The sequence below is a fragment of the Procambarus clarkii genome, chromosome 87 (assembly GCF_040958095.1).
Source record: "Procambarus clarkii isolate CNS0578487 chromosome 87, FALCON_Pclarkii_2.0, whole genome shotgun sequence".
Classification (NCBI taxonomy): domain Eukaryota; kingdom Metazoa; phylum Arthropoda; class Malacostraca; order Decapoda; family Cambaridae; genus Procambarus; species Procambarus clarkii.
Genome location: NC_091236.1, coordinates 13228684 through 13255183, shown reverse-complemented (window position 1 = coordinate 13255183; position 26500 = coordinate 13228684). Strand labels below are relative to the sequence as shown.

Below are 26500 nucleotides of genomic sequence, written 5' to 3'. Positions count from 1 at the left end.
ACACACACACACACACACACACACACACACACACACACACACACACACACACACACACACACACACACACACACCACATCTGCTGTGTAAAACACGCCATCCCCAAACAGTCATATTCCTCTCCTACCCACCCTCCGAGCCATCTCCCCCTCCTTGAATATGACCCCTTATTGCCACCCCTCCCTTTCCTTGCTCCCCTTCCCACCCCCCACCCCCCTCCCATCCCCAACCAAAAAAATGGATAATGTCGCGTTTATTTGCCGATGGATGGACGCGCGCCCCGTGTCGCCCGACCTGAGGCCGGCGTCCTCGTGGAAATAAGAAAAACCCGCCAAAATGTCCCCTCAGAACGCTGCTCTGGCATGGCGGGGACCGATTCCCGATGCTCCATTTCGCGAGAACTTTTGAGTCGTTTGGGTCTTCTTCGGCGTGTTTGTGGGGGTTTAGAAGATGCTGGGTGGAGGGGGGGGGTGGAGGGGGTGGGGGGGAGGGGAAGATATGAAGGAGATGATGCTTGGCTTGGGGAAGGGGAGGGGGGCGGGGGTTGCTTGTACACGTTTGGGTACAGTGCGGTTAAAAAAGTGTGTTTGTGTGTGTGTGTGTGTGTGTGTGTGTGTGTGTGTGTGTGTGTGTGTGTGTGTGTGTGTGTGTGTGTGTGTGTGTGTGTAACAACGTAAACAATATAAACATTAGAGAGCACTACAGTTGACCTGTTAACCCGAACTAGGTGGAGCTGTTTGGATTCATTCCCCCCCCCCCCCCCCCCCCAACCCTCTCCAAATCACTCGCCATTACAATCTATTCTTGAAACCTTAACAAGGTTAAGGTTATCGTCTTTGGTTATCAATGATGTCTTTATGACATCAATCTTCGAGGGCATTGGAACTGTAATCATAAAATTCTTAATTAAATACTACGGCAATGGAATGGGTGAATCAACACACGTCTCTTAGATTCCCTAAACACTCTCACTACCCCCTGTACTGTGATGAGCTTCAAAGGTTCACAACCAGAAACTTAATTGGACTTGTTAGGAGTTGGGAACCACACTCCAATCTTCACTAGATACCCGCCCCACACTCCAGAGTGGGTAGTGATGTTCCCCAGTCTAACTTAAAGTTCAGAGGGCCCAATCTGATACCCCACAAACCGAAATACTTTTCTGGATACCCGCCCACACTCAGGTATGGATCCTGATGTTCTGCAACTTGGTGTTAGGAAGCCCCCCAGATGATGCCTCCGACCTACTCCACAACACACACACATCACACTCCACCTTCAGGCTGGTCACCACCTACCTTCATAACCAGCTGGTCCTCCACCGAGACGACAGCTGGCCCGCGGTCTGAAACAAGGAGCGATTATCAGGTAATAAACGGTCTTATTTCAATGGCGATTATACGTTAGTATATTAGGTATAAATCAGAGGTTTATGTGTGTGTGTGTGTTTGAACTCATCTTATATCCCTGCAACTTGCCTTATCAGGAAGGCGAGCTGCAGCTCCCGGTGCCCGCCTTTACAACCATTACTGATACATGTGTCGAATATAAAATTCGCTGTGTATACTCAGGGCCAGCAATATACACCATTAAACATGTATACTCTGTCCGTCGGTCCGTCTGTCTTTCTCTTCCCTCCTCATAGTGCGTTAGAGGGCTCGGGGCTAGGTAGTTGTGGGGATACTTTGCTCTGGGATACATCACCATGAGCAAGATAACTGTGGGATACATGGTTGTAGGCAAGATAACTGTGGGATACATGGTTGTAGGCAAGATAACTGTGGGATACATGGTTGTAGGCAAGATAACTGTGGGATACATGGTTGTAGGCAAGATAACTGTGGGATACATGGTTGTAGGCAAGATAACTGTGGGATACATGGTTGTAGGCAAGATGGTGAGAGATACTTGACTGTGGGCAAGATAGGTGTGAGATAGTTGACTGTGGGCAAGATTGGTGTGGGATTCACAGCATAACTCCCTACCCCTTCTCACATGATCTCGTCAGGCAGCTGTGAGAGGGCCATAAGCTCTCCCTCGGCACCATGCAGCCATTTGAATGATGTAGTGGTGCTTGACTACACTACACTGGTATAAGGAGCCACCAGACGTATACAATAATATAAGGAGGAGCGGATAAATCACCCAGGCTGGTATAAGGAGGCACCTGACTATACTGCAGGTGGAGGATGAGGACATATATATTTGAGGAGGACATATATATATACAAGAGGAGGACATATATATTTGCCTCGACAGTATAAGGAACCACTGACTTGAATTCAGCAGTATAAGAGATACACCTGATTTGTATTCATCGATATAAGGGAGTTCCTGATATGGAACACGAAAGTGCAAGGAGGTTTCTGTCTGGAAATGCTTGAGGAATAAAAGGTATTAGGAAATACCTGACTTAAGGTTTTAACAGAATAAGGAGACACTTGGTTAGACCACCATGATATACGGAGGTTTCTCCTTAGTCCAAGACGAAATAAGGCGATACCTGTTTAAAACATGATAACATAAGGAGATACCTATTAGGTCACTGCGTTATAAGGGCCTAAATAATCCAATACAGTATAAGGAGATATACTTACCTAGAAAACTAGGGAATAACGAAGTATCCTACGAGGATATCGTAACACCTGATATATCGTACACCTGATACCACAACGACTGCTGATATATGCGTTACTAAGTTATAAAATTGAGAATATTACGGTACTTGACTAGGGTACGGAGGTATGAATGTCTTGGTACACCTGAATACTACATGCAATGGTACCTGAGTGGATGGTACCTGCCTAAAGGCATGATTATTTCAAAGGTAATGTACCTTTCGAATAGTGTTAATAAGCAAGTTTGATCAAGATTAACCTTATCTAACCAAGATCAACATTCACTCTGAACACACAGTTAATGTTACATGCAACCAATTTCAACAGAATTTAACATGCTTATTAACAAGCCATCTCACAATATCTTGTGTGAGAGAAAATACTCTCACAAAAGTGTTTTGTGAAAATATTTTCTTACCAGTGCTAAGCATTACTGTATAATACAGTACTATATCTGCTATTCCAGTACCTAATACAGCTGTATAAAGCATTCCAACAACTGTATCCAACTGTTTCAACTACAAATGAAACAGTCAATTATTCCAACAACTACACTAATATATATATATATATATATATATATATATATATATATATATATATATATATATATATATATATATATATATATATATATATATATATATATAAAATCAGCTGTAAAAACAGCTAACATAATCTCATTTGTCAAAATAGTAACTACTGCTGACATATTATCACTATAAAATTAATAAAAGCATTAGCAAAATGAGACTGGAGACAGCAAACAACTCTCAAACAGTCATTGTGAACAACTTGGACTCCGTAAAAACACAATGCCGATAGTCCGGGGCAGTTACTGGCAAGTTTAAGGGGGAGGGGGGGGGGCCTGGGGCTCCTCTGGCCATCTCCCTCAAACAAACAAACTTCCGCTATTTTTGTTTTTTTAGTTGTGCGATATATTTTCTCATCACGTGAAAGACAAAGAGCGGGACCATTCACCCTTTGGACGCCGGGAAGAGTGTGTGTTCTGCCCTTCATGCCCTCACCCTTGGGCACTGGGAAGTGTGTGCTCTTGACACTATTATTAATGTCGCATTGCTTTACCTCTTAAGGCCTACGGGCTCACCATAGCCCGTGCTACTTGGAATTTTACATTCCAGGTAGCGAATCTTTAACAACATTTACCTCTTGCCACGTTTATTTAAGTGATGATTGTGGGCACCCCAAGTGTAGAAGGAAGCGCCGCTCTCAAGGTATAACGGAGTGTTTTATGAAGTGTTTTATGAAGCGTTTTATCGCTGGAATTCCCAGATAACACACGGAAATAATCTACCATAATGTGGATTCTGTATTTGGTACGGATATGAAGCAAAATATTTTATAACATTAAAATAAACTGTGGAAGGTCTTTTGGGCCATATGAAGCAGTTATAATTTATATCCTCAACCAAAACAGCTCTGAAACATTTTTTTGTATTTCAAGAGCAGAAAATGAGTTACAAATGAAGACAATTATGGCGACAACAACGGGAATTAGAACGTTCTAGTCTTGCTCAATCTAACCAGCATCTCCTAATCTATCATCCAATCTAACATACCCAAACCCAATCTCACCAATTTCTCTCCTAGACTAATAAAATCTAATCCAACAAAATTCATCCTATCTTATATTAATCCTAATATGACCCCACCTCACCTTAACTAGTCATAACCTAACTCTGAACTAACACAACCCTAACCTAAATTAACCCGACCAAAAGATCCTTAAGCCAACCTCACTTTGCCTAACTTAACTTAAGCAAACTTTGCCTAATAGTTTGTATAGGGTCTTAGATGTGAGAGTAATATGTACCCCTCTATGTCATTGCTTAGCTTCTAAAAAAACCCTAACCCAACCTAACCTAACCTAACCTTACCTTACCTAATCTTACCTAACCTAACCTAATCTAACCTTACCTTACCTAACATGAGGTACAATTTTGTGTTTTATTTATAATAACAACGCGGGTTTGAGTCGAAATTTTCATTCCGATACTTGTTAGTTCCAAAACTAAAAAATATAATAATAATAATAATTATTATTATTAATAGTAGTAGTAATAATAGGTGTTGTTGTTGTAGTTATAATAGTTGTAGTATCTTTTTTCCACGTTATTAAAGTTACTTTGAAGTTTGCAAGCAAAAGAAGCACTTTTTACATACAGTTATCTGAAGCAATGTTGAGACACTACATTGTTATTGAGTACCATTGTGCGCCCTCTGCCACACACACAAGGGAGTTTGATTTGTTGAAGTGTTGCTTTGGTCGCCAGTCTGTTGCAAGAATGTGCTCCTTAAGTTTGTATGTTCTTTTGGGTAGTAAGAGCGCTGTAAGTGCAGAGGGAACATTTGTCTGGAAGTCACATATCGCATCAGTAGTACGGTAGTTAGTTCTTTAAGGAGGGGGACATTTAGAGAAACTTTGTAGAATATATACACAGCAGACACATGCAGACGAGGAGTCACAATAACATGGCTGAAATCGACATGAGAATGCTTCAAGACGGACCGAAACGTCGTCGTCCCTTCACTTTCTAGTGTGTGGTCTGGTCAACTACCCACATCTTTGTCTTGGAGAGTCTACGTGAGCGGTATTTGGCCAAGGATACCATCTTGTCTTGAGTCTTTATTTAACAACTTAAGATGCAATTGTGGAGAGCAATCCCAAATTAGTGTCGTGTGCTTCACTGTAGATCTGAGAGATGTAGTGTCAAACACCATCTACGTGAGATCTAAGAAATATAGTGTCAAATGAAGCACATTTCTCCTAGCACATCTGGCTACAATATTTGTCAGGTGTCTTCCGAAGGATAAATTGTTATTATTTAGATTATTTATTGGTAATAATTATTGAATTCTATATCGGTAGTATCATTATTATATTTATTTGTTTGGCTTTATTATAATTCTTAAATTATCATCCACACTTCCATGGAAATAAACATTTAATTCACCTGGGCTCTAGCAGGCTCGAACAGTGGACCCCCACGTGTGAGGTCGAAGCTCTATACACTCTATAGAGGCTCTAATCGACCACTTATTGAGTCTCCTAGAGTCCAGGTCATTGAAATTATTTTACACACACAAATCCCAATAACCTGATATATCAGTTGATATATCAACTGATATATCAGGCCCCGATATATCAGTTGATATATCAACTGATATCAAATGATATATCGAACCCTCATCAAGGCTCTAGTGGATTTGTTCAACTAATTATTATTATTATTATGAAAGAGAAACCTCAGAATAGATAAAGATAGAGGAAAGGAATTATAAATATAGAGAGATTTGATCATTAATGTTGTTAGCTCCTAAGAAAGCTGAAGTGAAGAGATTAAATACGACTCACAAAATCCAAGGAGCTGGCTGAGATCTGGCTGCAAGTGGCTGATTGAGGCGAATTGAATATGAAAGGTCTGATTGAAATGGATGGAGACACTGATGGAGATGGGAAGGGAGGTAGGGAGAGAGGGAGGGTTTGGGGAGAGACAGAGACACAGAGAAAGAGAGGGAGGTAGGGAGAGAGGAAGAGGGAGAAAGAGAAGGCGAAAGGAAGATGGAAGTAGGAAGGAAGAGAAAGGAGAGGAGAACAAATGTGGATGAGAAAGGAGAGATGGAAAATCGGGTGGAAAGCGGGGGAGAGGATTAGTAAGGGGAACAAGAGAGAAGGTGGGGAATAAGTATGAGATGTTGGGAGAAAGGGGGGATGAAACAAAAGGAAAAGATGATAAAGGAGGAGAGGGGAAGATTGGCGGGAGGAAAGAAGAGGTGTGAGATTGGGTGTAGGGGGAGAAGAGATGGATTGGAAGAAAAGGGTGAAGAGGAAAGCGGAGAGAAAGAGACGTAGAATCTGAGGAAATTGGGAGATAGGAAGGAAAGGGTGAAAAAGGTGGATAAGGACAGAGGAGAGGAGGGGATAGGGAAAAAGAGAGATGAGAGATTGGGACATGGGAAGATATAGAAGAGAAAGGGGGGAGAGAGACCCGAGTCCACCCTGGTACACCCCTATTTAGTTAACATGAAAACAAAGAGGAGCATGTAGAGTCCCCTGATTTATCCTTCTAACCAGTCAGTTAAGCAAAGCATCGACGCTTTCCAGTCTCCCAGAAAAAGCAGACTCGCCCCATTGGTCTCCGCATAAATGAACCTTTACCCATGTTGGCTAATTGTTGCTAATCAAATTGTAGCTACAACTGTACCTTTCTGTACGCCAAAAACAGAGGCTCGACACTCGAAGCTTCTGATGAGCAGACAACGTTTCTGTTCTTAATGTGAGGCCCCGTTATCAAGTCCTACATGCAGATAACGACGACTCTTTACATGCATTAACTAAGCTTCTGATATCTCTCTATTGCCTTCTCGTTCATATCATGATATCATCAAGACCTATTTTATTCGGTTGTTTATAGGGAAAACATGTCAATGATCCAAGTAATGTTTACACAAAATTCTGTTCATTCTTCCCCATTCATCGTATAAACTATCCATGAATCAACGGGGCTTTGACCCTCTATCCAGCTTAAGATCTCAACTTTGAGGAAGCATTAAACAGAAAAGTTACTCACACAGCTCAGGAAACTGGAGTTTCTGTGCTTCAATTCGATCTTATAACTTATGAAACTATACCTTTCTGTAATTTCATTTGACACTAACAGTGCTGAAGCTTCTATTCTTCTAGTCGACCATAGTACTCTTGAAACTGGGGCTTATCTTCTTCTAGTCGACCATAGCACTCTTGAAACTGGGTCTTCTATCCTTCGAGTCGACCACAGCACTATTAAAACTGGGGCTTCTATCCTTCGAGTCGACCACAGCACTATTGAAACTGGGGCTTCTATCCTTCGAGTCGACCACAGCACTATTGAAACTGGGGCTTCTACTCTTCTTGTAGATCCTATCTCACCTAGAGCTGTAGTTTCAATCCCTTCATACGCGTTTATATCCCTAAGGAAGGCTGTTCTTCCCCACTTGGGCTGGACGGTAGAGCGACGGTCTCGCTTCATACCGGTCAGCGTTCAATCCCCGACCGTCCAAGTGGTTGGGCACCCTACCTTCACTCCCATCCCAAATCCGTATCCTAATCCCTTCCAAGTGCAATATAGTCGTAATGGTTGACCAGACCACACACTAGAAGGTGAAGGGACGACGACGTTTCGGTCCGTCCTGGACCATTCTCAAGCTGATTGTCATAATGGCCTTGCGCTTTCCCCTGATAACTCCCTCCCCCTCCGTTCTCCCCCTTATATCCAGCCAAAAAATCTGCGTGGGTTCGAACCTTGTAATCAGCCTCTAATGGGTGTCGTGGACGCCAGTCTTTCTGTTCGCTAAGATGAGGATCTTAAGCAAAGATCTCCTCTATCTCGCTACAGGTTTCTCCAGGAGCCTGCCATGAATAATGCAGCAGCCGAATTCCCGCTAAATTTGGCAAAGTTCACCCCCTAAGTTTTAGCTCAAGTTTGTTTATTTCTCAGCTGACGTACGCGAGCGCAAAGTTGGTGAGAGAGTGTGTGTATGTGTGTGTGTGTGTGTGTGTCTGTGTGTGTGTGTGGTGGGGTGGGGTGGAGTGGGAGGCTACCATCAATGGTATGATGTATGGAGGAAGGAGTGAGGAAGTATAATTGATTGGGGTGATTGAGATGTGGAGAGAGAGTGACAGAGAGATAGAGAAAGGCAGACAGACAGACAGACAGACGGAGACAGAAACAGACACACTAACACATATGGTGACCAAACCACACATCAGCAGACGGAAAAAATTACGACGTTTCGGTCCGTCCTGGACCATTATCAAGTCGTGTGTCAATACGATTTGATAATGGTCCAGAACGGACCGAAACATCGTCGCTTCCTCATCTTCTGATGTATTGTTTGCTCATCATATCATCAGCCACGTTATTGTGACTCATCGTCTGTACTGACAGACATAAACATTCAAACAATTACATATATAAATATTCGTACAAAACCACAAACAGAAACTAATTGAAACAGATACGAAATAAAAGCACAAATCTGCCATTTGTTTACAAGTCTCCTGTTACGCATGTATTTCTATTATTATAGTGGAAGATACGAACAACCTTCGAGAAATGCAGTTGTTTTTATGAAATTAAAGCAATAAACTTCGGTACGGCAATGGTAATGAATCCGTTGCCAGCGCTGAAATTAGTGGAAGATTCAGGAATTTGAATGTGTGAGGATATAACCATTAGTACTAAGAAGACAGGCTAGAGTTGACTGCCTCTGGTTGACTGTCTTGAGTTGACTGAAACCGAAGGAATAAACTTTGAGTAGGTAAGATGGGGGTGGAGGGGAATGTTAACCTTTCCTGTATCATTCTCTCATTCCTGTATCATTTTCTTTCTTTCCTCCCACCTCTCTCTCTCTCTCTCTCTCTCTCTCTCTCTCTCTCTCTCTCTCTCTCTCTCTCTCTCTCTCTCTCTCTCTCTCTCTCTCTCTCTCTCTCTCTCTCTCTCTCTCTCACTCTCTCTCTCACTCCCTTTATTTTTCAAAAAACAATCTCTATATTTCCTGTTCTTTTGCCTTTCTCAACGTCAGTGGTCAAGCCTCAACTTTAGCCCTTAACCCAGTGGTTTTCAGGGTCCCAGGTCATACACCTCTTCCTTGTGATTCCAGGGTTCCGCAGAATACATTCTTTCCCTGTATGGATCTTCTCCCCTAACTGATACTCCTCTCGAATTCCTCCCCCTGGTTTAAATCCTTCCCCTTAGCTTTTATAAACACCTATCTGGGTAGCCAAGTAACCTTCCCTTGGAGAATCACTGCCTTAAACCAAGATTTTAATTTAAACCATAAATTTGTACATTCAACCTCATCTCTCAACTTCAATCTATAAATCTCTGCATATTATGTTAAGCTAAATTCTCCAACTTAATTCACAGCGTTAACATTTTAACCTATTGCATTTGTCTTCAATCCTGAACCTTTGTCTTCAAACTTAACCGTTATGTTAAACTTTTTCACCTTCTCTGCTATTAATACCAAAACTCAACCCTTAATCTCATCACTAAAGCCTGAACCATTCCTCTTAACCACAGTATTAAATCTTAGAACTAAACCTCATCTTCGACCTTCAACCATAACTCACATGCCTTCCCCCCATTATACCTCAACCTTCAACCTCAGCTTTCCGCCGCAACCTTCAATCTCAGCCCTCAACCTCAACTCTAAACCCAGAACCCCCTCACAGAACCTTCACCGCTCAACCCCCCCAACCAACAACTTAATTTCTGGTGTCCACAGTTATGGAACAGACGATTGCCCTCTTAATATTTTATGTTGCTGGATAGAAAGTGCTCTTCATTGCAGACTATTGCTATCCTGGACCCTGTGTGGGTCCAGGATAGCAACCCTGTGTGGGTTGCTGCAATTGCCGTGGGAATAAGCTCATATATACTGACGACTGGTAGCAAGCTTGCCAGAAGAGATATTGAGGAAAAAATAAACTCGGAAAGTAACGCGAGTTGGTCATGTGAGTGGAATTTTACCTCGCCAAAAAGCAGAAGAGAAAACTTTTGCTGCGCCACACAACTCTGCAGTTAAGTCCAGTTCTCATGCAAAACTTGGGTGATAAGTCCAGCTCTCAGGCAAAACTTGGGTGATAAGTCCAGTTCTCATGGAAAACTTGGGTGATAAGTCCAGTTCTCATGCAAAACTTGGGTGATAAGTCCAGTTCTCATGCAAAACTTGGGTGATAAGTCCAGTTCTCATGGAAAACTTGGGTGATAAGTCCAGTTCTCTTGCAAAACTTGGGTGATAAGTCCAGTTCTCATGCAAAACTTGGGTGATAAGTCCCGTTCTCATGCAAAACTTGGGTGGTAAGTCCAGTTCTCATGCAAAACTTGGGTGATAAGTCCATCTCTCATGCAAAACTTGGGTGATAAGTCCAGTTCTCATCCAAAACTTGGGTGATAAGTCCAGTTCTCTTCCAAAACTTGGGTGATAAGTCCAGTTCTCTTGCAAAACTTGGGTGATAAGTCCAGCTCATGCAAAAATTGATAGCTAATTGATGTTATCATATAGGAGTTTGGAGTGAAAGTTCTGCTATCCTATAAAATTGGAGACAAAAGTTCTATTAGCATGCCTAATAACTGGGGGCTAAGGAACTTTTCTCCTGCATAAATAGGGGTTAAGTTCAACTTGAATGTAAAAATTAACTGTTGCATTCACTTGCAAAACGGCGAATTAAGTTTCAAGGAGGGAATGACGGTGAATGGGAGAATGGCAGGTAGAACTGCCATATATTACCCTGTATTAATGGCCCCCTATATTACCCTTGAAGTGTAAGCGGCCTTTGCACCCTCTTCACGAAGTTAATGGGTATGCAGCGTGCAATCCAAAGTCAGTAGAGGTTTGCGTTCGTTTAATTATTAGAGTACTCGGATAATGGGACGCTAAACGAATGCTCATTTAACAGATGTATGTTCTGGGCTTAACCTGTCGGTTACAGCGATGGATATAGTGTGTAGGTTGAAGAAATGCATTTCATTCGTTCAAACTCAGATGTATTTAATTTATTCAAGAGAAAGAGAGATGACAGAGAGATAAACGGGAAGAGAGAAATAAAAAAGAGGGTCAGAAGGCGTATACTGCTTTACCCGTCTATGTAAAAAATCAGAAGAAGGGGAGAGAGAGTGAGAGAGAGAGAGACAGAGAGACAGAGGCAGTCAGTCAGTCAGTTAGACCCGACGGTACCCGGGGCTGAGTGCACCTGTCTATCTGTCTGTCTGTACGTACGTATGTCTATCTTCCCCTCTCTCCATTTTGTAAACAGCCGTGTTTAGCAACATGTTTTCTTCTGAGATGAGATCTCGACATACAAGAAGAATGCAAAATATTTCATATTTTGCATTGGTCTGTGTACCTCTTTCTTCGTGACTGGAAATATATTTTGACCGTCTAATGCGTGGTTTGTGAGGAGGACTGTTAAGGACATATTGTACCGACGCTATGAGGGGTGTCTAATGCCGTCTGGAAAAGGGTATAGAATCCAAGGACAGTCAAGAGAGATTTCTTCTGCAATAGAGGTACCATGGAAGAGCGTGCTACTTGATTCTCCACAGACAGACAGACAGACGGTACGGAACATACAGAACACTTACATACCAGCCATTCATCCACTTTTCTCTCCCTAAATTGCCCTCATGCCATGATCTTTCTCCCATCCCATTATTATATATCTCTTACCTCTCTCCTCCCTTCTCCTATCTCTCCTCCCACGTTTACCTCTCCGTCTCTCTCTCTTCCTCTTAAAAATAACTGCTTTATTGCATTTCTTTAGGAGCTTAAGGACTCTTAAGAGAGTTGATGCAGCTCTTGGGAACCTGAAACTTCTCTCTAGTGGCAAGGATACTTTACAATTCTCTATGATATTACATACACATCTTCAGATATAAAATGCTCTGAAGGATCCGACCTCAGTTTATGAAAACTCGGTTGCATAGACTGTTCTGTGCACCTGTAAGCCTGTCTGTTATTCTGTCATGTGTATACCTGTCTATTATTCTGTTTTAGTATGCTTGTCTGTCATTCTGCCTTGTGTATGCCAGACTGAAGAGCGGTCAATAAATCAGTCAAATTATCTGCTTAATGATAGCCATCTCTAGGTATCTATGGTAATATTCTTGCTTTTCTTTCAATATAAATTTTAAAACAAAAGTTAATTTCACCTGTTTGCTGAGAAAGAGGCTCATACTAGCTTTCGGAAGTATGTAAGCATATATGTGTATAGATGAATATTCAGTGGCATATATACAGATATACAAATAAAATATCATTAGCTTGAAATTATGCAAAGAATGTCAAACAGAGCAAAATAGAAAGGAGGAAAGTGAAGAAGAGTTGAAACAGAGTCATTGCTGGTACACTTTCAGTACTGTCTCTAAAGAGAGAGAGAGAGTCACAGGTAGACCCAGAAAGAGGCATTAAGGGAATAATTCCCTCATAGTCTCTACACCTACACAGACACAAACCCCTTTGGTTTCTCTCATTGCCTCTTTCTCTGCCTCTGCTTCCAATCATCGATTAGTGAATTCTCTCCTTCAAGCACGCTTAATTTATTGCCGTTTCTTCCTGTATCTTTACCTTTGGTCTCTCTCTCTCTCTCTCTCTCTCTCTCTCTCTCTCTCTCTCTCTCTCTCTCTCTCTCTCTCTCTCTCTCTCTCTCTCTCTCTCTCTCTCTCTCACTTTTCCATGTACACACTTACCCAAGCCCACTAAAACGTGTTTGATTTGTTTGATTCTCATGCCCCAGAACCGTTGTCATAAAATCTTGGAGAATTTCGTGCTCTGGGCGCTGTGTTATGCATATTTATCAGCTGGGAATTGTATAAAACTCAGGACGGCTGTGAAACCCTCTACCGAACTTCCAGAAAAATTGGGAATAAGCCGCAAGGCGTCCTGGAAACATATTTTTATGATATTGAGGATTTTGTTAATCTGTTGAGTTTCTGGTACGTTAGTTTCTGGTACTTTCAGCCATCTTCTGATGGTTGAAGCGAATTGGGGAAGGTGAGGAGTGAGGGAAAGTGATGGTGACGGTGGTAGTAATGATGGTGTGGTGATGGTGGGAGTGTTTACCAAGCTGCAGTCACCTAGTTGTGCTTGCTAGAGTTGAGCTCTGACTTTTAGGTCCGGCCTCTCAACTGCCAATCAACTTGTGTACAGGTTCCTCATTGGGTTCTATCATAATTACATTTTAAAGTGCGTATGGAGTCTGCCTCCACCACATCACTGATCCACCACATCAAAAATTCTTTCTAATGTCGCTGTGGCTTATTTGGGTACTAAGCTTTCACCTGTTTTCCCGTTTTAATGTTCCGCTCATGTTAAATAGTTTATTTCCCCCCCCCCCCTGTTGGTAGTGATGATAGTGGTGATGGTGAGTGGTTGGGGCTTCTATATGAAACGGTGGAGCTTGTTTAACGGTGAAATAGTTGTCGGTTATTGCTGATTAGGGGTGAATAGTGATTGTAATGATGGTTCAAGTTTGCTGCTGCGATAAATTGTGATGAACAGTTTTAGTAGTAGTTTGCGGCTGTGGTGGTGGTGTTTGATTAGTGGTGGTGATGTAGATATGATTCGTGTTAATACTGATTCGTGATTGTCGGAGGTAATGTTGGCTGATGTGGTAGATGGTGGTGCTGAGCGGTACATGTTTCACGAGAGTAGTTGTGGTGATCGGTGTGTTGTGATGTTGAGCAGTAAATGATGATGTTGGTAACAAGTGTTGTTGTTGTTGTAGCTCTTGGTGGGGGGGGGGGGTTGGTGCTGCACCTAGAGGTCTGGGGTGGTAGTTAGTCGTGAATCAAGAAGTAGTGGTAGAAGTAGTAGGAGTTAATGTTGGGGTGGTGGTCGTGTGTGTGTGTGATGGGGTGTGTGGGGGTGGTTGTAGCTTGTATATATGTGTGTTATAGTATTGTACTGATGCTTGTATTGAAGGATGAAATTATGCTGAATGTTATAGAGAAAGTAGATGGCATATATAACATAGTAAAAGAGGCAAAGAATAGTGTTAAAAGTGCAGGATAAACCCCAAACACCAATCAGAACCTCACCTAACCTCATATATTCTAACCGAACCAAATCTAACCTAAGCAATATAGCTCACCTAACCTAATCAGGACTATTTAAACGATAAAGCGACCTAAACTAAACAAAGCCAATTCTCTGAATTACCTAGAACAGTACGCTGTTAATGGTGTAATATGGTTAGGAATGTCTGTTATTAAGGAAAGTAAATGAAACGCGGAGTGCCGTTCCCGCAGACCTATGCGGTCACCTGGGGCTTACCTATGAGTGACTATGGGGCAGTGAAGACTAGATTTTATGCCTCCTCCGATTATCCTTGTTGAACCTGTTGCTTTATAGTTTAACTATTTAGAATTATTGCATTTTTATTAATTAATATAACACCCTATATAATAATAATAATAATGTTATTATTATTATTAATGTTATAATAATAATGTTATTGCGTTAGTGCCGCAATAACGACGTCACTCCCACGACCCCAATAATTCTCACATTCTCAATAATTTACACCTCACCATTAATTATCAAACCAAAGCAAAAAGGAATATCAGGCCGCCATCCACATGGTCTACTCGAGAGACTGAAGCGTGAGGAAGACAAATCCAGAAACATTCTTATGGATTAAACGTCAAGTTATCTAGGTAGTGAAATATGGGTGGTGTTTCCCGTAGAATTATATCACTGAACGATTGGTTGTATTTTTTAGCCACTCAACAGGATTGTCATCGTCTGGAAACATGAGACACCGCCCCCCAGTCATCACACGTTCCTAGGCCCCTACCGGCCAGCCTGCCCCATAACACCCTGGGAGTCCTCAGCTGTCATGTGTTTTAAATGTCAACACTTTGGTCACGTAGCCAAACACTGTCAATCTTCAGGCACCTGTGCCTTCTGTGCAGACAATCATCTCACTAAAGACTGCCCCAATAAAGACCACGCCCCTGGGACCGATGAGACCTCATCCTCAGCCACCAAGCTCAAGTGTTCCAGGTGCTTGCGGGAGGGCGTGACCGCCTGGCACAAGGACTGTGACAGGCGGCCTCCCCCGTACAGCGCAGTGGGGCAACCCTCCACCACCCCAGTCAGCCCCCCCACCCGGGGTGGCCCCACCACTACACCTACCCGCCCCCACACCCGGAATGACCCCACCACCGTTCCTGACACCAACAGCCTGACAACCTTCCCTGGCCTACCTGGGAAGCCTGACGCCAGCCTGCAGAGAGAGGTGTTAGAACTTCCAGCTCGCATGAACAAAATAGAAATTACCGTCAATAAGCTCCAAGAAACACTCACGAAGATTGAAAATGGTCTCAACAGCATTTATGCTAAGATCACCATGGACAACCCGAGTCAGTGTTCAAGCGATCATCTCGCCAGCCCGAGGAGTGAAGCGAACGTCCGAGTCTCTAGTGAAATGCCTTCCAGTGCTATAAGTGTTGACCCGTCTCCAGCAAGTATTGACCCCCTCTCCAGTGCTGTAAGTTTTGACACGTCTCGAGCAAGTCTTGACGCCTCCTCCAGTGCTGTAAGTACCGTTGTGTCGAGTGAAACATATGAAAACCCGTGTATCTTAGATGTATTTAACAAATTCACTCAAGAACTCATTAAAAACAATACCGCTTGTGTGTCTACGATTCCTGACGAACATGAAATGATTGTAAATGATAGGAAAAATACAGGCAGCCAGCTGAGCTTGAAACAGGTGAAAGAACTCTTTGCCATTAATGACGATGAACAATTGGCATTTGTAAGCAATAGTCTACAACTTGTGAATCTTATAAACACTTCTCTTCGTCAGGTTTATGAACACCATTACCCACGACCAACTCACTCTTAAATTTCTCACGTGGAATGTGAGAAGCGTGCGAAGGAGGCTGTTTGATCTAATGATGTACGCTGGTGCCAACAACATTGATGTATTGTGCCTGCAGGAACCATACACTGCAAACACAAAAAATAAAACGCCACCCAAACTCTCAGGTTATGTAGCTTTCTCAAATGTTGGTTCCCATGATGTCGGTATCTTGACGTATGTTAAAAGTAACCTAGTGTGTAAACATGTTAAAAACCACAAAAGTGACGACTCATATTATCAGCAGTTTCAGATTGCTACAGCGACCGGGTTTCTTAACTTAGTTAATGTATATGTAAGGTGTGATCAAATGGTGGAAGCTTCTCTCCCAAAAATTACCAGCAGCTCTCAAACCATTGTAATGGGTGATTTTAATGCTAGACACACTAGCCTGGGTGACACCAAAACAAACGGGAATGGCAGAGTCTTTGTAAAATACTTAAGAGATAATAACATGTCCGTATTCAACTTTGACTCCTCTAACGTCACACACCTCAGGGGTGGCAGGCTTGATTATGTCATTGGTCACGGCCTCATTGATAATGCTGTCGGAGGATCAATTGTTCATGAATTAGTTAGTGATCATTTTGCCATATTCAGTTCATACACTATCAATAATGTCAAACCCCTAAGCTTTGGAAAAAAAATAATTAATATCCCTGAAAATTTACACATGCTCTTCAAATTCCGCATTTCTGAATGGTATAACACTTACTGCTTTACTACCGTCAATGCATTATATGAGGACCTGGTCACTGAAGTAACCGCTTTTTATGACAATGTTGTAAAATCCGCAAGACCCAAACCAATGAGGAAGGGACAGAGGTGGTTCACTGACTCACGCCTTATGCCCCTGCATGACAGAGTTCTATTCCTAGCTGAGCAGTATAAAACACATAAAACAGCTGACACCCTCAACATATTTCTTAAAGCCAGCCGAGAGTTTAGAGAGCTAAAGGAACAGGTGTATAACCAGCACTGGGAACAGTTTCTGCAAGGCATCAATCATGCAACATCCTCATCCCAAATGTGGAATAAAATTAAAAAGATTTCTCGTCCTAGCAGTCGTCAGCTTGATCACCATTCACCTGTAGACTATGCCGACATGCTGCTTCAGCAATATGCAAGCACTGCTAGTATAAGCAGCCTGCCCCTAGATGTGCAAAACTATCTGGCTAGTACTAAAATAAATCGTAACTTCAATATTGAAATTGCCTGTAGTGAAATAGGGCCTGATGATAACTATGGCATAACCCCCTTTGAAATTAAAAATGCACTCAAGAAAGGTAAGGCTACCTCTCCTGGAGAGGATGGCATCACATACAACACCATGAGAGTACTTGCTGAGCTGCCAAATAGCCCTTTGCTAGAATTGTTTAATCAAAGTCTAAGGCAGGGTGTTTTACCTGACCGCTGGACACAGGGACTCATAATACCCATACCCAAGCCTAATTCACAAAAATTTAGACCCATTTCTCTGACGTCGTGCATGTGCAAAGTTCTTGAGAGAATTATTCTCGACAGACTAATGTTTCAAATCAAGCCCCACCTTGCCCCTAACCTGTATGGTTTCCTTCCTGGAAGAAGCACACAAACTTGCTTTGCTGAGTATTTTATCAGAGGGGGACCAAACTCTCAGGCGGCATTTATTGATCTCCAAACTGCTTTTGATACAGCAAACAAAGAAATAATCCTAGAACAGCTAGCCTCTTTTGGAGTTAAGGGAAGACTGTTGACATGGCTCAGGGGGTACCTGAGTAACAGAACCGCCTCAGTCCTTTTCAAGGGGGTCAAAAGTAAACTCTGTGCACCCTTTGAGTTGGGTACACCCCAGGGTGGAGTGCTAAGTCCCACACTGTTCAATGTTCTGATGCACAAATTAACAATTGATATTCCCACACTACCTGACGAAGCCGTCATTTGTTATGCCGATGATATATGCATTGTTGCAAATTCCCAAACTAGACTGCAAGCTCTACTTGATTCATTCGCTGCTAAAAGCATTGAATGTGGTCTTGTTATCTCTATAACTAAATCCAGAGTTCTCCATCCCAAAGAGAAAACTCATGTCCCTATAGCTTTCAAGGTCAACAACCAGAACATTGAAACGTGTGGGCAGCACAAATACCTTGGAGTTGGTATTAACAGTGACATTGTAAATGATCTACACCGTAGGTTAAAAGAAAGACTAAAACCATTGAGAACACTTACTGGTAAGAATATTGGTATCAATATTAAATATGCTAGACTATTCTATATGATGTTTGTTAGATCTCTCGTTGATTATAATGCTCTGCACTTAATTAATTTCCCCTCCTCTGTGTTGGACAAACTTGAAGTAATACAGAACGAGGCCATGAGGATAATTCTTGGTGCCCCAAGATGCACAAGAATCATCAACATGAGGGAAGAACTGAAGTTTCCAACCATACTAGAGAGAATAATGCAAGTTAACACTACCTTCTGTCTTAAAGTCATGAGAGATCCTACATCTCCTACATTGCTCAGAGACAAATTATTTAGTGCTGTTAACACCCTTTTGACTGGTGCCGACATACCAACTCACTCCTTTTATGATAATTGGCTGAGAAACAATGCTTACAATCTCATTAAACTTAACATTCCTTTTAAGTGCAATCTACCAGTCTCTGATATTCCTCTTTATCTGTACCCCACCATTCAAGTATCATACACACCTGTCACCAAGAAAGATAATGAGAATCTTGCTCTACTCAAAGCTGTCACTCTTGAAACAATTGCCTCCTCCATCGAGAGTCTAAGATCTCACGAGCACTGTGTCTACACCGACGGCTCAGTCCAGTCTTCTACTGGACGGACTGCAGCGGCATGTAGGTTCTATAGAAATAATATTTGCACAAAGTCTGTCAGTGTCAGGCTAAACAACTGGCTGACCTCCACACAAGCAGAACTAGCAGCATTACATTTAGCAACCAGCACATTAAAAAATATTGGAGGAGGAATAATATTCTGCGATTCAAAGTCTGCTCTTCAAGCAATCGAAAACTTCTCTTGGAAGATCGACAGCAAGAACCTCATACTCCCAATTATAAATGACCTAATTGATGCACAGAGTAAAGGGTCTCGAATTTCCTTTGTATGGATACCTTCACACATAAATATAACCCATCATAATGAGACAGACATTGCAGCCAAATTAGCGTGTAACAAGTTTGAAGTTGAATTAGATCTAGGTATCCCTATCTCTGCTGTCAAAACTGTATTGGTCCAAACATTCAGATCTGATAGGAAAGAACTTACTGACTCCCAACGACCTGAAAGTACTAGTATAAAAAGCTATGATTTGTTCAGATCTGAAACCTACATCTATGGACAGCACAAAACGTCCACTAGACTGTGCGACACAGTGGTTGCAAGGATCAGGTTGGGTTACCGTTACCTGTGGCAGGTGGCTGCAGGTGACGGGTCTCCCAATCCTGAGCACTCCAGTTGCAAACTCTGTGAGCAGGAACTACGGCATGATCTCCCGCACTACATCACTGAATGCCCAATTATTAGACCTTTCAGACCAGTTGGCATGAGGTACCTGGAGCTTTGCAATTACTTTATTCACTCTCGTATTCTTGAAGATATCCTCACAGTATACCCAAAATTTGCCAGTGCAGGCTATTAAACACATGACTCTGTATGACTAACCATCCTGCGAGATGGGGACTTGTATTACCACTGCTACCTTATTCAATCTTGTGTTGTTGATATCCTCAAAATGCATCCGGAGTCTGCCAGTGCAGACCGCTAATCACATGCCTCTGTATGACTAACCATCCTGTGTGATGGGGATTTTATAGCATCACCTAGTTAGTTTTTTTTTTGACACACTGTACTCCACTTCATATAGTCTAGGGTAGCTGCACTAATGCAGATGTACCTAATATGTTAATAAAAAAAAAAAAAAAAAATGTATTTTTTAGCATCACCTAGTTAGCTTTTTTGACACACTGTACTCCACTTCATATAGTCTAGGGTAGCTGAACTAATGCAGATGTACCTCATGTATTAATTAATAAAAATGTGCCATGTACATTTATTTGCCCAGTAAGGTATATGAAAAGTTTTAATTATTTTATTCGCGTTTGTGAACTTAAGGAGATCTTATTAGTGTACCCAAAGTTTACTAGTGTAGTCTACTGATTACAGTAGACTAACCGCACGAGATGGAGGTTTTAGCATCATATAGCTATCTCCTGACACCCTACGTAGCAGTTCGTATTGGCTAGGGTAGCTGCATAAATGCAAATGTACCTAAATATGTTGATTAAAATGGTATTGAAAATCAGACTTGTTTAGTTCTGACAACTATATATATAGGCAGCACAATCGTCCACGAGTTTGACACAGTAATTGCCAGAATCAGGATAGGCTTCCGGTATCTATGGCAGGTGGCTGCAGGTGACGAATTTCCCAATACTGAACGTGCTATATGTAAACTCTTTGAACAGAGCCTGTGGCGTTCTCTCCAATGTTAAATATTGAGATTTTACACACATTAAACCCTTCAGTTCTGCCTAGAGCTCTGCAATTATTTAATCAACACATGTATTCATGAAGATAACATAATGTATTCAAAGTATGCTAGTGCTTGCTTACTTCATGTATGGTAAAGTACGCAGTGTGAGGCTCGTAGTATCCCATGGGTAACCATGGGTAAAACCTATATAACCCCATGATACATGGGATGCTAAATTAACAAACGTGGAAGATATCAATGTTAATTTAATGATATTTAAAGAAACAACAAATTTGTAACTAACTTATGGTGATTAGGATCACAAATGAGTCCTTTGTGACAGGAGGCAAATAAAGACTCTAAAAAAATACGTTAAATCAAGCTAAATTATTTGATATGTATTCAATTATCTGTTTAAATGTTCTTGCCTAGTCTCTTCACATGCATTTCTTTATACTCAAAGTCTTAATGTGTTAAGAAGTATGTTACACTGTCTCTGGTAAACTACAATATCTCCACCTCTGTCTTTGTGTTGGAGCATCTCTGCACCTTTTCGATCAGTTACTTCGATTATAATTAAGGGGGACAGAGTAATAAGGGGAAGATACCAACATTATTATTTGTGTGTTCAATGCAATATCGATATGTCTGAGGAGCGAGGTTATCTTGAGATGATTTGATTGATGATTGTAGTTCTGATGAATCTGTTCTGATTGTTGATTGATGATGGAATCACTTGGGTTTCAGAAAGATTGGGATATGAGTATCAACTCATGGATTAATAAATTTGATATTAGAACGTATCACGGATTAGACTATTCAAAATAGGCGTATCCTTGAGACGGTTTAAAAGCTTAAAAGACTAGGTGGGAGTTTGTGAGGATAAATCTAATCAGTTATGATTATTTTTTGTCTCTAATTTATATTGTTTGGAATTACATTATAATACTTTTTGTTATTATGATTCATAGCAACAAATTATTCACCCATATCCCACAATATCCTCCTCACACGACCACTTATTTCCTGTCATTCATCAATATTTCTCAAACGCCAGCAATAATTCTGCTCCTAACACAGTTGTTGACTTAAAATGACGCACCCACAGCCGAATTTTGTCTTATGTATTCCGTAATAAATCTAATAAAATATAGTTTACAATCCGAGTGGTGACATCTATGGACGAAACATGGTGAAAAGTCTGAACGAAGCGACTTTCAATGACTTAATATGACAAGAACCAGCAATAACTTGCAGGGACATTGAATTACGAGGAGCGTATTGCAAAAAATAAAATATCTATGGAATATCATCCCTTCTATAAGTCGACTCACGCAATACTTATCTGATTGTGCCATTAAATAATGATATCAAGTATCAATCTAGTGACAGTTATCTATTCCCTTTTGTGAAACTGTTTTTGTTCTATATGTCGTGCCTAATAGCCAGAACCGCACTACTTGGCCTAATATGCAAGGTCCGTTGTGTCTAACAGGCCGAATGATTTTCGATATTTTCAAACATTTCTTTCGAGATGGATTCTTTTCTAACAATAATAATGTATAATATTAAGAACATGAATTCCTGACTAAGTTATATTAGGTTAGGTTAGATTAGGTAGGTTAGGTTAGGTAGGTTAGGTTAGGTAGGTTAGGTTAGGTTAGGTAGGTTATGTTAGGTTTGATAAAATTTCTATGATAGTTTTTTAACTCAAATGAAATAAAATTGCAATCATATACAGTACAAATATATATATATATATATATATATATATATATATATATATATATATATATATATATATATATAATATATAAAAAAATAAATCAGTGTTGTAGGATCAGTGTTGTGGCTGCAGGTGATCATCACACACACACACACACACACATATATATATATATATATATATATATATATATATATATATATATATATATATATATATATATATATATATATATATATATATATATATATATATATATATGTCGTACCTAGTAGCCAGAACTCACTTCTCAGCCTACTATGCAAGGCCCAATTTCCCTAATAAGCCAAGTTTTCATGAATTAATTGTTTTTCGACTACCTAACCTACCTAACCTAACCTAACCTAACTTTTTCGGCTGCCATACCTAACCTAACCTATAAAGATTGGTTAGGTTAGGTTAGGTAGGGTTGGTTAGGTTCGGTCATATATCTACGTGAATTTTAACTCCAATAACAAAAAATTGACCTCATACATAATGAAATGGGTAGCTTTATCATTTCATAAGAAAAAAATTAGAGAAAATAAATGAATTCACCAAAACTTGGCTTATTAGGCAAATCGGGCCTTGCATAGTAGGCCGAGAAGTGCGTTCTGGCTACTAGGTACGACATATATATATATATATATATATATATATATATATATATATATATATATATATATATATATATATATATGACAATGTCAGACCACGGAGGAAAAATGAAACATGAATTTCCTTAAGTACTTTCGTATATTAATACATCTTCAGAAGGACTCCTTCTGAAGATGTATTAATATATGAAAGTACTTAAGGAAATTCCTGTTTCATTTTTCCTCCGTGGTCTGACATTGTCACATTTTTAATCACGTGTTTATTTTCGTGATATACACACACACACACACACACACACATATATATATATATATATATATATATATATATATATATATATATATATATATATATATATATATATAGATAGATAGAGAGAGAGAGAGCCTAATATGTGGAGTATAAGACACAGTGTACGCGGAAATACCAGTGAAAAAATAGCAACTGCAAATGGTCTCAATTCATGTAACTCTTATCCAGGAGTAACCGAAGATTGGCACATTACCTGACTGGTAGGATAAGTGCAGATGACGCTGGCTGCCACATCTTGGCCTAGAGCCTGAGAACTGGTTGTCACACCTGGCTTTAATGGCTAGGTGTGAACACACACACACATCCAGAATCTGTTCACCAGTAGATTGACGGTTGGGAGGCGGGACCAAAGAGCCAAAGCTCAACCCCCCGCAAGAACAACTTGGTGAGTACACACACACACACACACACACACACACACACACACACTCACCAAGACACCCACAAATTATGCAACAAAATATCACACCAACCATGGGAAAACCTTCATTTTTATTCTTTCCTAAAATTTTTCACTTTATAAAAAAAATATGTTTGTGTATATTGAGCTACAGGAGCCCACGTACAAGCGTAATGGCCTCTGGTAGCCCCGACGCCCCTTTCTCACTTATCCACGCACTCTGTTGCTGCCTGGGGCTTCCAAACCTTTGTCCACTATTTTGCACTGGTTTTTTGGGTCGTCTATTGGTGCTGCACTCTGACCAAAAAAAAATATATATAGAGAAAATATCGCTTCTATTGGTATTGATTCAGGCGGCGATTCAATCGTTTGTTCATGATGGTTTTTTATGTGATTTTGTTCAAATCATTTTTCTTCCGTTAGTGCTGGGTTTGAAAATATACATATAGGTGTATTGGTATTGTAACATGTTTTTTGGATTTGTTGGGGGGTCTGTTTTGGCTAGACTGTGTTCACTGTCAAAGGCTTTAGCCGTCTCTTGATAAGTAGGCTTTTCCTAAACTGGTCTATCGTAGCGGGTGAGTTAAGCATGATGAACTTACAATATTATATGTCCAAAAATAATTCGTATATTGACTGTGGCACAGCGAAATATTAAGAACTAGACTGTTTTGCCAGTCACAGAGTATGCAAAAGGTGATCATATAATATTACTAATATTAGTAACTGCATTAGTTAGGTATTATTATTAGTAATAACCGCGTATGGTTATCAAGAGACCTATACAATGCTCCCCCTGAATTTGGTGAAAGCGTATATATATATATATATATATATATATATATATATATATATATATATATATATATATATATATATATTACGATAAAATATTGTTTATAATATAACAAACCCGGGAAGCTTTCTCTTTCTCTGAGTTACTACACTCTTTTTCTTCCACGTGTAGTCCTCTTCTTTCTTGTTTCTTCCCTCCCTGCTTTCCAATAGTTTTACATGCTTTCCCCGCTCTTTCCTCTCTTTCTCTACTCTGCCTACATTCCTCTATACACCTCCTTTCCTAATTCCTTAATCCCCTCCTCTCTCCCCCTTCTTCTTCCATTTCACCTCTCTCAATTCCATGTTCTTCAACCCATATTTCCACTCCCGGTTTCCATAACCACATCCCTCCTTACTCTCCACCCTCTATACATTCCTCTGTCTGCCCCTCCTTCTCTCTCTCCCTCTTCCCCCTCCCATTATCATCCTCTCCTTCTCTTCCACTGTCTCAAACACACGAGATGCTTATCTTCAAAATAAGCTGAATAAATACAAAATACGTGGGCACTTTAGATATCGAAAACACTTAAAATCGTTATAAAGAAATAATGGGAGACATGCATATTGATTCCCATTGATCCTCGGGTTAGTAATCTGGTGGGAAATGTGAGGAATAACTTTCATATTATAATTTCAATAGGGAGCAAAGTTTGGGGAGAGAACAACAGAATGTTCTCTCTCTCTCTCTCTCTCTCTCTCTCTCTCTCTCTCTCTCTCTCTCTCTCTCTCTCTCTCTCTCTCTCTCTCTCTCTCTCTCTCTCTCTCTCTCTCTCTTTCCTCACTTCTTCCTCACATCTCGTACTGCTCATTAGATAAATTATTGTAAGTATCGTCAGTTTGTGTTGGCGATAAGTAAGTTTTTTTTTTAGCTCAAATAGTTGTCGGTGATTATAACAAATGATCTATAATTTTGTTTAAATACTTGACCATTGCAATTGGGGTTGTTGAGAATAGAACCTCCGCTCACGTTCTGCAAAGCCGAGTGCTGGAAGATACCAGCATAGTGGTCAGATATCAGTTTAATTTTCTGAAGTCAGTTTTCATTATTAAAAAAAAGTAATTGTCATTATTTTCTTTTCACCACATTCTCCTATTCATGTCCATCATTAAAATCTTCATGAGTAGATTCAACACACACACACACACACACACACACACACACACACACACACACACACACACACACACACACACACACAAGGGGCCTCGTAGCCTGGTGGAAGGGGCCTCGTAGCCTGGTGGAAGGGGCCTCGTAGCCTGGTGGATAGCGCGCAGGACTCGTAATTCTGTGGCGCGGGTTCGATTCCCGCACGAGGCCGAAACAAATGGGCAAAGTTTCTTTCACCCTAGGTGCCCCTGTTACCTAGCAGTAAAAAGGTACCTGGGAGTTAGTCAGCTGTCACGGGCTGCTTCCTGGGGTGTGTGTGTGTGTGTGTGTGGTGTGGGAGAAAAAAGAAGTAGTTAGTAAACAGTTGATTGACAGTTGAGAGGCGGGCCGAAAGAGCAAAGCTCAACCCCCGTAAAAACACAACTAGTAAACACACACAGACACACACACACACACACACACACACACACACACACACACACACACACACACACACGAAATGTTCACACGGAATAGTAACAAAACGAGGGGACATGGATGGAAGCTTGAAACTCAGATGAGTCACAGAGATGTTAGGAAGCTTTCTTTTAGCGTGAGAGTAGTAGAAAAATGGAATGCACTTCAGGAACAGGTTGTGGAAGCAAATACTATTCATAATTTTAAAACCAGGTATGATAGGGAAATGGGACAGGAGTCATTGCTGTAAACAACCGATGCTCGAAAGGCGGGATCCAAGAGTCAATGCTCGATCCTGCAGACACAACTAGGTGAGTACAACTAGGTGAGCACACACACACACACACACACACAAACACACACACACACACATACACACACACACCTGACAGTATCTTACACAAAATTCAAAAAACCTTTCCGGCACGCAAGCTACAGCATGTTTACGAAAGCATTTTCCTTTCTATTTCTTTACGTCGCATGTACAGG

General features: G+C 40.8%; 1 protein-coding gene across 1 annotated transcript in view; it reads right to left on the bottom strand.

Annotated features, from left to right (window-relative positions):
* Window positions 1–26500, bottom strand: part of LOC138358941 (nephrin-like) — a 402545-nt gene that overhangs the window by 148238 nt on the left and 227807 nt on the right. Inside the window, exon 2 of the mRNA XM_069317432.1 lies at window positions 1299–1345. The gene's annotated coding sequence lies outside the window, so the exon portion shown is untranslated. The remainder of the gene's footprint in view (window positions 1–1298; window positions 1346–26500) is intronic.